The 13,659-nt window shown below is 43.3% G+C and overlaps 1 protein-coding gene across 1 annotated transcript in view; it reads right to left on the bottom strand.

Moving 5' to 3' along the window:
* Window positions 1-13,659, bottom strand: part of LOC141749050 (A-kinase anchor protein 13-like) — a 103,512-nt gene that overhangs the window by 47,131 nt on the left and 42,722 nt on the right. Inside the window, exon 3 of the mRNA XM_074602064.1 lies at window positions 4,984-5,078. The gene's annotated coding sequence lies outside the window, so the exon portion shown is untranslated. The remainder of the gene's footprint in view (window positions 1-4,983; window positions 5,079-13,659) is intronic.

The raw sequence follows: 13,659 nt of genomic DNA, 5'->3' as shown, positions 1-13,659 counted from the left end.
GAAAAGCCCACCAAACAGAAGTCAAGGAGTTGCTACAGCTGAACAACTTGCAGGTTACACCGCAGCAGAGGGGCCGGGAGCCTAGCTGGAACACAAGCTAACAGAGCGTCACTGATTTAATTGACTGATGATTTAATAAAATGCTCTGGATATAGATTAACTCGCTTTGCTTAATGTAGCTCAGCTTCCTGGCAGCAGGAACTGGCCCAGTGCTGTTCCTGGGCTGGGAGCTGGGCTGCCCAGGGGCTGCACCCACCACGGCTCCGGGGTCATCCATGCCACTTCCCTTCCCCAAGTTTATCCCGTTATCTTTCCCAAAATAATGAAGCTTAACACAAAGCTAAGGTACAGGCTAGCATATAAAATAATAGAAAATAATAAAAATAATAAAAATAATGATAATAATAATTAATAGTAAATAATAATTTAAAAATAAGCTTAAGTCTTCTTCATGCTATAGTAAGTCCCTTACCCACCTCTACCAGCACTGCTTTACTCCAGAGATAAACACCTGGCCAAATACTCATAGCCTCAGGACTGAGTTTCTTTTTTTTTTTTTGCAACATTTCAATCTCATAATTGTCAAAAAAAAAATAATCATTTAATGGATTGCTTAATTCCTACCCAAAGCCTGGAAAGAAATGCAGCAGTGTAGGGTTAATAGAACCTACGCCTGGCAGAGGAAGGCAGCAATCTCTCTCAAATGTGCACATCTGGTTTCCCTGCTCCCATCTCTTCACCCATTAGTAGACAGAAAAAAACCAAACCCACAAAGCAAAACCCACAGCGCCTATCACTCCATATGCCCAACTTCAAATAAAGAAAGATACTGCAAAAGTTGGAAAAACAGAGAGTAAAAGGATTATTAGCTAGCTCTAATTATACAAACTGATCTCATCCTCTTGTCATAAGCCTCTTTCCTGTGTCCGGAATCTATTTGTGCAACATAAAGACCGGCCTTTTGTAAATGTCCAAGGGTCATCAACACAGGGTGATTAATTTCCCATTTTATAATACACACATACTGCCAACGGATTAACTTGTAATAAGATCTAACCCTGCCCTCACTTGTCAATTTTTTTTCCTTTAAAACATTACTAATGGCAAACAATATTTAAGATACCAATTTGTAAAATCCAAACAATGTTTCAAAAGGAGCTATCATGCTGCTATAATAAAATAAAAATCACAGACCACATCTTCTGTTCAAGTAGCTACATCCTAATAAAGTTAAGAACTAACAGTCGACTTGGATTAAAGCGCAGCATGTACGCAAAAGCACACGTATGTTTATACTCAAATTAAGTCTTCCAACAGGTTCTGGAGCAGCTGTTTCACGTATGCATGAGACATTTATCTCAGGCTCAAACGTTAACTTCCCGAAATCCTTAGCAGACATTCTACATGCCTCTTTAAATGACTAAAATCCAGTTTATACCTTCCAATACACTTTGTAGTCTGCATACACGTTTTGGCAGTAAGTTGTGGGGAAGCTCTCAATGATAACCAGCTCGTGTTTGTAAGAGCGATTATTGACTTTGGGAGCTTAACGAGGAACCTCTTGAAAAGCCCCAGTTTTCAAAGGACAAGTAAAACCACATTTTTCTGCAGAATGGGGGTCCACCCCACAGGGTATCAAGCTGGGCAGCCAAAGCAGAAGCATTGGGTAGTTAATAGTTGCTAGTTACCTTTGACAGCAGAGGTGTATTATATGGGATTGAAAGTGCCTCGGGACCCTCAGCACCAGGTGAAGAACGGTGGGGAGGGAAGAACAGAATTTGGAGAGTATTTCAGCCAAACATATAAAAGGATAAACACGATGGGCAGCTGTCATCAGCACCAAAATGCCTGCAGCCTGGCAGTGGGAGAGAGCAACGCCTCCAACTATTGACTCCAACAACTCTTGACTATAACATATGCTCTAAAACCAGCTTTCTCCACCTTACTATTCCCCTGACTCTCAGAGCTGCGTTATTTTAGGTACTACATTGAGCAAGGATGTTTCCAAAGAAGAAACAAAACCCCCAAACCCAGAGCGGCGAGATAAGGTCCTGCTTCTCTCTGTGCCCCGCAAGCCACAGCGCTTGCACTGCCTTCCCAAAAATGCAGGTGTGGAGGAGAAAATCATGAACGAGGCCCAAAGCACCATGCGCGTCTTCATGCTGACAAATATTATTAAATATTTCCTAGCATGTGCAAACCAGGTAGTTATACAATGCATATTTTATTAAATGCATGCACCAACCTTAACTGCTAAAACCACAGGTAGAGGTTGGAAAAACTGGCATCAAGACCAAGATCCAAGAGACACCTCCACTCTCATTTTGGTCAGAGCACCTTCTGTACACGATATTTTAATGTGCTTTTCCTCTCTGAAGAACACATCAGACTCACTTTTCCCTTTAGGCTCCCTTTTGCAAATGCTCCCACTCTGCAGCTTTAGGCATCGCGGACTTACTCAGGGAAAGCCTGGTTGGAATTTTTTTTCAGAAGAAAACTTCATCAGAAACTTCAGATTTCCTACTGGAGAACCTGTGTTAACCCCACTTACTGTGGCACAGGACAACCACATCTGCCACTGAAAAATTAAGAATTGTTTCTTCTTAAGTGCTCTTTTTCTTTCAACTCACAAAACTACAGGAAAAATATTCTCCTCTAACAAGTACTTTACTTAGGTAATCACAGAATACGCTCCTTTTACTGGAGCATCCCTTCCAAGGCATGACACTCTCAAAAAATGCACATCATGCATCCAGCAAGTGCAATGATGGTGTCACTTGGTACCACATCCCCAGGGTGGAAAAATCAGAGCTGCCAGCTCTGTTCCCAGGACACTGTTATTACATTACACATCCAGGGAATGCCACACAAAAAGTAAAACACCAAGCAACAAGAAGTATTACATCTCTAAAACAGACGAGAGAGAAAACTTACTCAAATCTGATTCTTAAATTAATTAAAGCATCAAATAATAAAAATCCAAATAAGCATAGATTCTACCTACTTCCAGAACCCCACTTCCTGGGTTCAAGCTCACACCCAAAAAAAGCAAACTTAGCAAACAGACACCCCACTTTGCACCTGAAATCATTTCTTTCAACTGCCTTTACAAAGTGGCCTTTCAGACCAGTCCCTCAGGAATCGAACGGGTTAAGTGCCCACAGGTCCCAGCCTCCCCAGTAAATCATTTATTACCCCAGCTCGGGGACAAGCAGCTATGCAGAACCAAGAGCCCACGCTGTGCAGCTGTTCGCCAGCCAGGCAACTCTCTGCAATTACGTTAGAACGCAGGATTAAGCTTGGGGAGTGGAAATACGTCCCTTTATTACTGGGGTTTGGTGTTTTTTTTTTCCCCAAGTTATGCAGCTATTTTAAATGTTACAGAGCTCATTAACATGAAGTTCATTAAGCAGTTACCACTGCATGAATGAAATGAAAAGATTATAATTGTAAGCACAATTATGGAAATACTAGACCAGCAGGCAAAAAAAGGAATGGGTATGAGAATGCGGCTCCTAAACTCCAGTTTAGCTTTTTTTTTTTCTTCCAGATCAGAGGAGGCACACCCAGAAATCAGACGTGATGCAGAGGCTGGTTCCCAGGCGGGAGGTCAGGTGAGAAGCTCTCACTGCCTGTGTTAGGGCTCCCCGGAGATTTCTGCACTGCTGCCATGCAAGGAAGAAGTCATCCCCTTGGTCACCCCCAGGAAGGGTCTGGCACCTTCCTCAGCATCAAGCACTGCTGGCTGCAAGCTCACTGCACTCCAGGAATTAGCAGCAAGTTAAGAAACTACAGTCAAATCAAGCCACGTATTGCTTCTCTTACACGGCAGCTGGTGTCATGCATTCCTCCTTTAAACATGGCCCATACATTTGGCTAATGAGCATCAACGTTCATGATGAACCTGGAGACCAGCTCTCAGCCAGTCACATATTCATTCCCGATAAAGCAGGTTTCATTCAGAGTTTTGCCAAAGACTTCATTTTTTTTTTTCTCAAGCTCTGAAAATAGGTATAATTCCCCTGCCCAACCCACTGGAAAAAGGAAACCCAAATAATTACAATAAGTACTTGTCTCTCTACAGTAACAGCAGTTTATGATTAATCCACCCAGCTGTTGCCACAGCTCAGTAACGCCAAATGATTTGGACCCGGTATTGTCAAAGCACTGGTCTTCTCAGACAAGACCATGGAAAATGTGAGCCACTGCAGAAGGTAAACAGGTTAGAGACAGTGGGAGGAGAAAAGAGACAGCTTGTGGTGATTTTCCTCCCTCCCTCCCTCAACAGAGCTCAAGCATGGCAAGCGCCCATTTCCAAGCAATACTCTCGCAGTTTCTTTGCTTCAGGCTAACAGTTTTTGCAAATTCAAGTCTTTTTGGAGAGAATGGGTGTAACTCCATGAGTCAGAACAGCTACTGTCAGTAATGCAATAACCATATATTCGCTTTTAGGTCAGATCCATCCCCTGATCTGGTTCACCACACCGAGAAGCTGGTCTTAATAGAAAAACAAACCCAGAAGCCTCAATGCCACAACTGCTCCAGGACAGACAGATGGTTGTCGTGCTGACTGGGAGGCATGTCCAACCAGCAGCTGGTGGGACCTGAGCTCTGATCCTGACCAACTTCCACAGAAATCTTCAGGCTGTAACCACATGCCTGCCTCGAGGATGTGAAAGTCATATCTTAAAATAACAGTGAAAACCAGTCGATGCTCTAAGTATTAAGTCCTATTTTACACCAAAGCATATGGCTGATGTAAGGCCTGAGGCCACACACCCCTTTCCTTTTATTTTTTGCTTCCACTGCAAAGAAGTTGTATTTTATGGCAAAATAACTTGTTGAATTTGCCTATAACACGTGCTTTGATATCAGCATCCCTTCCTGCTGTCAAGCAGGTAAGCTGGGTAAACCCATTCCCCCAGACCCCTTGCCTCAACCCTTGCTTGTACCTGAAAGAGCTGCCAAAACATTTAACCTTACTTTAACTGCATGAAGCAGTACAGGTGGCTCCAAGATCCTTCAGGTCCTTCTCACACCGAGCAGGGAGGAGCGAGGCAGGTCACGACACTCAGCTCCTGGAAGAGAGGGAAGGAGTCATCATCAGGTGCAAGGGACAGCACAGCTGCTGAGGGTCCCAACATCTAAGCTGGCATCGCAAAACCTTCACTGAGGGAGATGGAAACCATCGTCTACCTTGCTAGCCATCTGGGCGGCGTGTGCTGGCTCCTGCATTGTGACCTACCCCAGGATTCCAAGCACAGACACAGGGCAACGACCACACTGGCTACCCATAGAGCCACAGGGGCATCCGGCACCATCTAAGAATAATTGTGCTGCTGAGTTGTATTTGCTACTGTCCTGCTATTTGGTTTATCCCCAAAGCTGCTGATCTGTTGTCCCTCATCGTATCCCAAACCACTAAGTAGGCCTTAAGTTCTTTACACCCATCTTAAACACAACCCCTCCAAGACAGACTTCATCAACTATTTGTGAACTCCCTTACAGTAAATATTTTAAAAGGAATAAAAGCGCCAAAAGCAGATGACGGCAGGTGACGGCCAGCAGATAAAGCTTAAATCTACCAGCAAGTCTCTGCCAAAACCCTTCTGGGTTGCCTGCACTTTTCCCCAGGCTCTGGAGCAAAATCTACTCAGTAGATTCATCCACAGGGATGAATCTGGTCTACTGAGTACACCTGGAAACAGCAGGTAAAGCGGGTTAAGTGTCAAAAGGAGAAAAAGCCCAGGTTGGGCTTTAGCTTATTAAATGCTGTGTGGGAGATTTTATTAGCTAAATCAAAGTCATCAGGGCACCTTAGGCCATTATTTGGTTACCACACCAGGGAAGGTTGTGGCTACACACACATCACCGAACACAAGCACGACACGCCGACTGCCTCCTCCTGTTCTACCAGATAGGGGAGACTCTGCCCCTGCGCACTCCCCGTTGGGAAAGCATCCGTAATCAGGGAATCTCACAGCCTGAGCCAACCTGATGAGTTCAAAGTGCAATTACAAGCACAGAAGTAACAATGGCAAAACTAGTTACCGGCTGGGAAATCAATTGTCTTGTGTGAATTAGCTGGGGAACATACAACACTGGAAAATAATTCATTGCACAACAAATCTCACTCATTCATCTACACAAGAAACAGCATCACCTGAACACCTCAGTGTCGGTTTTACACAATGTTTTCTTAAGATTTATTGCTAAAAGTCTCATCCATTCTGCTGGTTGTTCCTGCTGAGAAATGGGGAGAGTGTTTTGCATGGCACTACAGGGTACTGCGTGCTAAAAGGCATTTTACTACAAATATACATATTTAAACATAGACCAAATTGGAAAAAAGAAAAGAAGTTTGCCCTCTTGTTCCTCCTAAAGTATCAGGATTATGCATGAATTTCTTCATAGCAGTGTCACATATCCCTGAACATATTCTTATGGCAAACTACTGGAGCTGAAAGAAGAATTACCTGAACTCTTAAATCCCAGTCAAGAGCACACAAACCCTCTTTGAATTCATTAACCAGTAAAAACCATCCTCACAGTCACAAACAAACAGACTGGAACTTCCCTCCGGCATTCCTGTAGTATTACTTTCGGGACCACATTTTAAAAGATGGTTACTGTTTGATAAAGCAATTATTAACTACGTTAAGCAAGCAAGCAACCAAGGCTCCTACCAGCCACCTCGTGTTGATCTCCAAGTAACAGCTCTCTCCGAGGCATGTACTACACCACCACAGTGGTTTCATTCATTTGTGAGACACTGATAACTTTGCTTTTAATACCATACTTGTAATATTTTGGCAGAGAAAGCAGAGTTTACTGCTATTCGTTTGAACCGACAAGCAATACGGGTACAGCTAACACTGTAAAGTAAATAGTGAGTATGCTGTGAATCACCGCAGGTTTTTCATCATATACACCAAGGCATGAGGGTGTGTGTGTATGGAGACACACATGCAAAGCTCACTTGGATGCTCATGACTTGGAAAGTATTAGCAAGCGGAGAAAATCAACTGGCCTGGCAATAAAAAGCAGTAAGACAAGATCATAAAAATTCCTCCTCTGGGCTTTTTGTTTTTTTATTTGTTTGCTTTTATTCTGTAGGAATTCTTAGATTGCTACAGAAAGAAGCAAAGAATATTAAAAAGTCTTAGATATAGAACCTGCACAATCAGTAAGGCTGTCCATGTCAAAAAATCAATTCCCCAAAGAATTGATTTCTGCTTCCTGTGAAACTGCTATGGGATAACTCCCGCGTGCCTAAGCACACCCATTTCAGAAGAAAGATTTCCCCATGTGGATTCCTTCTCCTCCTCTTCCTTTACTGGGAAATCATTACGAAGTGTAGGTAAACACTGACATAGCTCCTCTTTTCTGAATCTTTAAAAGATGGTTTAAAAACTATGTTTCATGGGTGAGGTCATACTGCTTTACAAACCAAAAACTGTTCTGTGTCATCACAGGAAGATGATGACATACACTGTTTTTTATAAGGAAAGCTGTAAAAAACAACCGAGTTTCTCCACTTCTATGCTAACATTCCAGTATTCTGACCCATAACTCTGGATCATCTGTACCCAAAAGGGCCTATAGTCACGATAGCCACGATATCACACAGTACTCACTAAAGTAAATGAGAATGTAAAGGAGAGTCCTTTTGACACTTGCCTTTACGCTACCTATTATGCTTGGGTTTAATAAGAGGAAAAACCCCATCCTGTTTGCTAGGACAAGATTATTTGATGGCAGACTGATCATGTCTTGCTCCCTACGTACTGAGACAGCTGAAGCAGAAGTTACCCATGCCACTGATGAATTACTGAAACATGCTTATGGAAGAGAGAGGGAAAGAAAGTTTAAGGTCTGTATTACAGCTGTTTAGACTTTTAAAAAGACAAGGTAACTGACCCTGTGGATTATGTATGCAATTCCTGCAACGGGTAAATTCTTTTCCCAAAGAGCCCAATGGCTTAGAGGTGATCTGCATCTGATGCCTCCTTTACAGGCAGAGGAGCCAATCTCTACATTTCTAAATTAAATGAATGGCGGGGACTAACACAGTGGAAAAAAAAGGAGTTATCCTGTGTTGAAAGTCTAATTTGGAGCAAACAGCTGGGGCTCTCAAACACACGTTTGGTAGAGCCCCAACACTTGGATCTCATGGTTTCCAGTTGCTCTGCTGGTTTCTCAAACACTCACCCTTCCCAAACACCTCCCGGCACAGAGGAAACCACTCCTTTAAGCTTGCCCTTTTTTTTTTTTTTCCCCCCTGAACACAAACCCATTTTATTTTTCTGAGAAGTGTTGGATGTTTTGTTGCTCTGCCAGCTGATCGCTTTAACACGTCAAACGAGTTATCTCACCATCTGGTTGCAATTGCCATCATGAAGCTTCCAACAAATTCAAAAAACAGCACCAAGATCAGGGCACTAACGGTCTAGGAGATGAACTGCTGATTATTTGGGATTATTTGATACAGCTGGAACCTTGTAACCTTTTGATAGCCAAGACACCCAAACACAGCCAATCCCACAGCTACGGCACCCAAACCAACCTCTGGAGTATTTCCAAATTTTGGCTGTTGCCGGCTATAAAACCTCCTTACAATTTCATATCAAATGATGTCAAGGAAAACACTGCTTCTCCTCCTCATCTCCCAAATTACTGCGTGTACAACTACATGCTGCTGTTACCTTTTGCTTTAATACACAGCCTATACTCATATACCATGATATTTTCATTACAGGACATCCTTTTCCTGCTCCTATAGCGTCTCCCAAGAGAAACTGGCTCACAAGACCTTCTCGGAAGTTTGTCCCGTGGTCTGAACCATGTTTCCTAATTCCTTAGGGAAGGGAGCCCGGACACACTCCGCTCGGACAAGGCATTTCCCACAGTCACATGCTACAAAGCCACGTTCAGAGCAGCAGCTTCTTCCCTCAGTTGACCTCAAGGGAAAGTCAAGCAGGTCCCCACCAAAGCTAGAGATGAGCAACAGCATCCAAGCTGCTACAGCACTCAGTGAGACAAATCGATGTACATGCGTTGGCAATATAAACAGAAGAATTACAAATTATTTGCCTAAAAACTGCTTTGCTTTGGACAAGCATAAATGCAACATGGATCCAGTAACTGCCACATCACACTACATGTTTAGCTGCAGAGCAGAGGGCAGATTGCAGCTCATTACATTTTGACGCACACACAAGGTTCCTCTGAAAGTAAACGAATGATTTTGTTTAGAGGGCAGCATCTGATTTGGCATGCTGGATGAAGAAAAGCCAAGAATTCTAAAACAATAGAAAGTAAAACATATCCATATTGCACACGATTGTACACACTGCAGAGCAAGTGATAACATTAAGATGTTAAGTGGAGTCCCATTAATCCTGATTACCAAGAGATGGGAGACAAAAATTCTTTCATATACACTAAGGTAACTTTTGAAACTTAAAACTCTCTGACAGTGTTGCCTTGAACTTGTAGATAGAAATATTCCCATTTCGGTGGAAAAGGGAAGCAAGGAAGCACCCAACCAAGAGCGCTTCCATGCTCACTCTAGCCCTGGACAGACACAATCTTTTTCTCTAGAACTTGGAGATCTGAACAGAAATGAAAAAAATTTTGGGTTTGCTTTTTACTTCCACCAGCAATTGCAAAGCAGTGAAACAAATAGACCAGGGATGCTTTATGCATCTCCGCCTTGCCTCTTCACGATAACCTGAGCTCCATAAACTCAACTTGTGCAATAACCCCCAGGAACCTGTTTCCCCACGAGAAGACAAGGTGTCACTGAAAGCAGCAAAACCCCCCTACCTCTGAGAGCAGAGTCCTCCACAAGTGCTCTTGAAAGGCATACGACATATTTTGAAGGTTAAAACCAGAAGAAAAAAAACCTGGAAAGTATAACAGTATTTTTGTGCACCATTACAGTTTTTACTAATAACAAAAGCAGGACTTGGTCCAGAAATTTGTCCATTTGAAGTATGTCACAGCATTAATCCCAAATAGCAACTGCTTCTTTCCAGTCTTGTAAAAGCACATCAGGATTGAGATAAGGACTTCAAATTATTTCTGCAAGACCATCATGGCTGACTGTCTGCAGGAGATATTAAAACTTAATTCTTGGAGAGTTTAAAATCTGTGCAATGCATTAACACTTCATTGAACCATCATGGCAAGACCAGCATCCCCCTTGATACTGGGGAACAATATCAGAGTGATTAGCTAAAAAATAAAGCAAACAGCAGCAAGCTGCAGTAACATCTCAAGTCCCCAGCCACTCCTAAAACACAAACTCTTTTAATTCTGCAACAGATTCTTCTCATTCTCCCCTCCTTTTTTTTTTTTTTGTTTGTTTATTTTTGTTTTCTTGCTCTTCCCATCCAGGGAGCAAAGCCATAGGAACCATCTCTCCTCTACCATAACATTCAGGTTACAATCTGAATGAATTGTGCCCTCTGGCTAGCACGGGCCAAAACCCAAAATAAATCCCCTCCAGAAGACCAGGAAACAGAGGAAGCACAAACTGTGAAGCCAAGGACTACTTCAATATGGCCAACACCAAGAGCTATGAACACAATGCCTCAACACAAAGGAAAACACTGCTTAACCACAGTCCCCCGCTTAACAGAACAGGCCTATCTTCTTTGAAATACTGGGTGCAGCTCGTGAGCAGGGCACGCTAAACGTTTCCTGGGAAGGAGACATGTCACCCCAGAACAGGATGCAACCCTGAGTAAAGGCAGAGTGGTTGTAAACAAGAATCAGGCAAAAATTTCTGTTGGAAGGTCCCTTTGGAGGTCATCTGTTCCATCACCCCGCTCAAAGCGAGGCCATGACTTCAAGGTTATGACATTATCCCCATGCTTTCATTGTTCAAAACTGTCCCAGTCAACTGTGGCCTCTGTCTCAATTCCCACGTGTACAATTGAGCTAAACAGGCTCATGAGCTCCACCACCACAGAAATGAAGTCAAAACCTTCATCAGTTCCAAGGCACTCCCAACCTCAGCCATGCAGCCTGCACAATTCACGTATTTAATCTGACTTTTCCCACATACAAAACTGATTTTCTTCCTCATTTCCACACAGTTTCAAAAAACAATCAATAAAATAAAGAACTTGTACTGTACTTAGAAATCTTTTGATAAGGAAGGGAACATGTACACGTTGGAACCAAATATCAGCATGTAACATGCACTGACACATTAATACAAGCTTCCTCCTCCATGTTAAGAATCATCTTGGTATAAAATACAAAGTGCAAATCTGTATTCCTGTCTGCCACTGCAGCTCTGGCCAAGGCCAAGGTCCCTCCATGCCGAGCGCCATGGAGAAACACAGCAAGAACCCCTTTGCCACCATGTTTACAGGTTAAAGAGCTAAATGCTGGGAGGGGACACAAAGGGCCAGAAAATGAAGCGACCCGCCCAAGGCTTTAGAGATGACTGACAGCACATTCTGTAATCCGGCTGGTATCGCCTCTCCACCCACCCTCTCCACAGCAGTGACATCCCCGCTTTCTTCAAAAGCTGGCTGCTTCCATCCACTGCCATGCGGCTGCCCGACTCTGCCAGACACCAGCCGGGCAACCACGGCATTAAGTCACTTTACTCCTCAAATCAACATGTCACTGGAGCTGCACAGCACTTAATTATATAAATTAGGAGATCTGTATAATGGTCCCAAACCAGTAATGAAAGAGAAGGTCTAATGATGCAACAAAAATCTGCAACCCAGCGCTCAGATTACGGGTGAGTTACACAACAGCTCAAACAAGTAAGCATTTAGGCGGGTAGCTGCAGACTCGTACAGTGCAGATCACGTTTGCCCAGAGCCATCATCTGACTCCAAACATGTGAGATCCACTCAAGCACACCTTACCTACCTGCCTTGCCCCTGAAGCTGAAGGTTGAAGGCGAGGGGCTCAGTGTTTGAGCAGGAGTGCCATCCACAGCAGAGCAGAAGAGATGCTCCAAAGCGAAGTCAGCCCTTTTCCCAAATCTCCCTCCCAAATTCACATTCAAACTTAACAGATATGTCTAAAGTCTGTCCTAGCAACGCCTTGTATCTCGCAAGTAGTGCTTGCTGCTCTCAGCATTTAACACCCCATTATGCAGAGATGACATAACTCCAGTGAAACCTGTTCCGTTTACAACTGGGGTGACTTTTGAACCGCGCCGTCCGATTGAACTCCCAGCTGCAGCCTCATTTAAGAAAGCATTATCAGCACACAGTCAACAGAGAGAGATCACCCATCAACTCTGACAACAAATAAGGCAATTTAGGTATTTGATGAGCACTCAGCATGAACAGTTTACGTAGAAGAGAATGCTACCGCAAGATTTCTGAGTGTGGGTTTTTTACTGAATAGGCTCAAATACTTTCAGAGAGTATTGATTTCTATTCATAGCATTGATATGGCATAAGGGAGAAATCGTTTGGTTTGAAATACTCTTTTACGCTGTATTGACCTTCTATGTCAATAAACATGGTACCAAATTGCAGCTTAGCAGCCTAATTTTACCTTCTTTTTGTAAAGCACTCAGATGAAAAGCACTATACCAGCATCAGGGCTGAGAGGTATTATTTGGATTTTGAAAAGCACTTAAGCGTTATGATCAATCTGCATGTTCAATGTTGAAGGGCTCAAAAGAAAATTGACAGCACCAAAACTGCAATGGTAAGGATGTGTGATAGTATCAGCTTGGAAACTGCTTACCAATATTTACATGTGTTTGTTTAAAAGCCTCAAGAAGAGATGCTATGCCTTATCTAGAAGCCTTTTATAATGACTAGTATGTCACTGTTCTTATTAGAAAAATGCCATACGTGTTCCCCTTTCCCTTGTAAATAAGCTGTTAATTCTATTAAAATCCAGGTTGGGAACTTCCGCATATGACCCTTCCTGCACACAGTCCCTCCTCTTTGTTTTCTCACCTGCCCTGTGGTCCATGAAAGGCAGAAGCGATGCCGGCAGCAAACCAGGCAATGAGTGAGGCACGGTGCGGTGGCTTGTGTGATTTTCACAGATTATTGATGAACCTCTGAATGAAGCCTCTGGGCCCACCCTGTACTAAAGGGCCCGCAGCTTGTTTCTGGGTGCATTAACACATGTGGTCATGAAGCACGTTGGCACATTGTTCTGATCCATCTGAGCTCTTGCAAGGCAGGCTGGGTACGTGGACACTTCACAGCTGAAGCTACAATGCTGTTCATTGCACAAATACCACTGAGTGCACAGCGGCAAAGCTCAGAATTAAACTGTGTTTGTATTTTGTTTCCTTTATGTACAGAATCATTTTCGCAAAGGCAGAAGGTAGCGCAGGGTGCTTTTACAAGCCATTTGTAGCTGCAGCGGATCTGCAGTTACTACATCAAGGTGGAGGGCTGGAAACCACCAGCATGCAAACATACGGCATCTTTTACCCTGCAACCCCATCAGCAGGTTGCCTGATCTGCTTTCATATAGCTCAACTTTCCCCTGTCCCTAACAAAATAACTTTCATTCGGTTGCCTTCCCCCCCCAATAAAGAGGGGGAACAACTATATCTTTAAAGAGGCAGCTCAAAGCAAGGGATGTTATTAAGTAGCATTAGTACACGGTACAGATTTTGTCCAGTACCCAAACAGCCCAGGACTTCTG

Source organism: Larus michahellis, chromosome 9 (assembly GCF_964199755.1).
Source record: "Larus michahellis chromosome 9, bLarMic1.1, whole genome shotgun sequence".
Taxonomy (NCBI): Eukaryota; Metazoa; Chordata; class Aves; order Charadriiformes; family Laridae; genus Larus; species Larus michahellis.
This window is presented reverse-complemented; position numbering and strand designations above follow the sequence as displayed.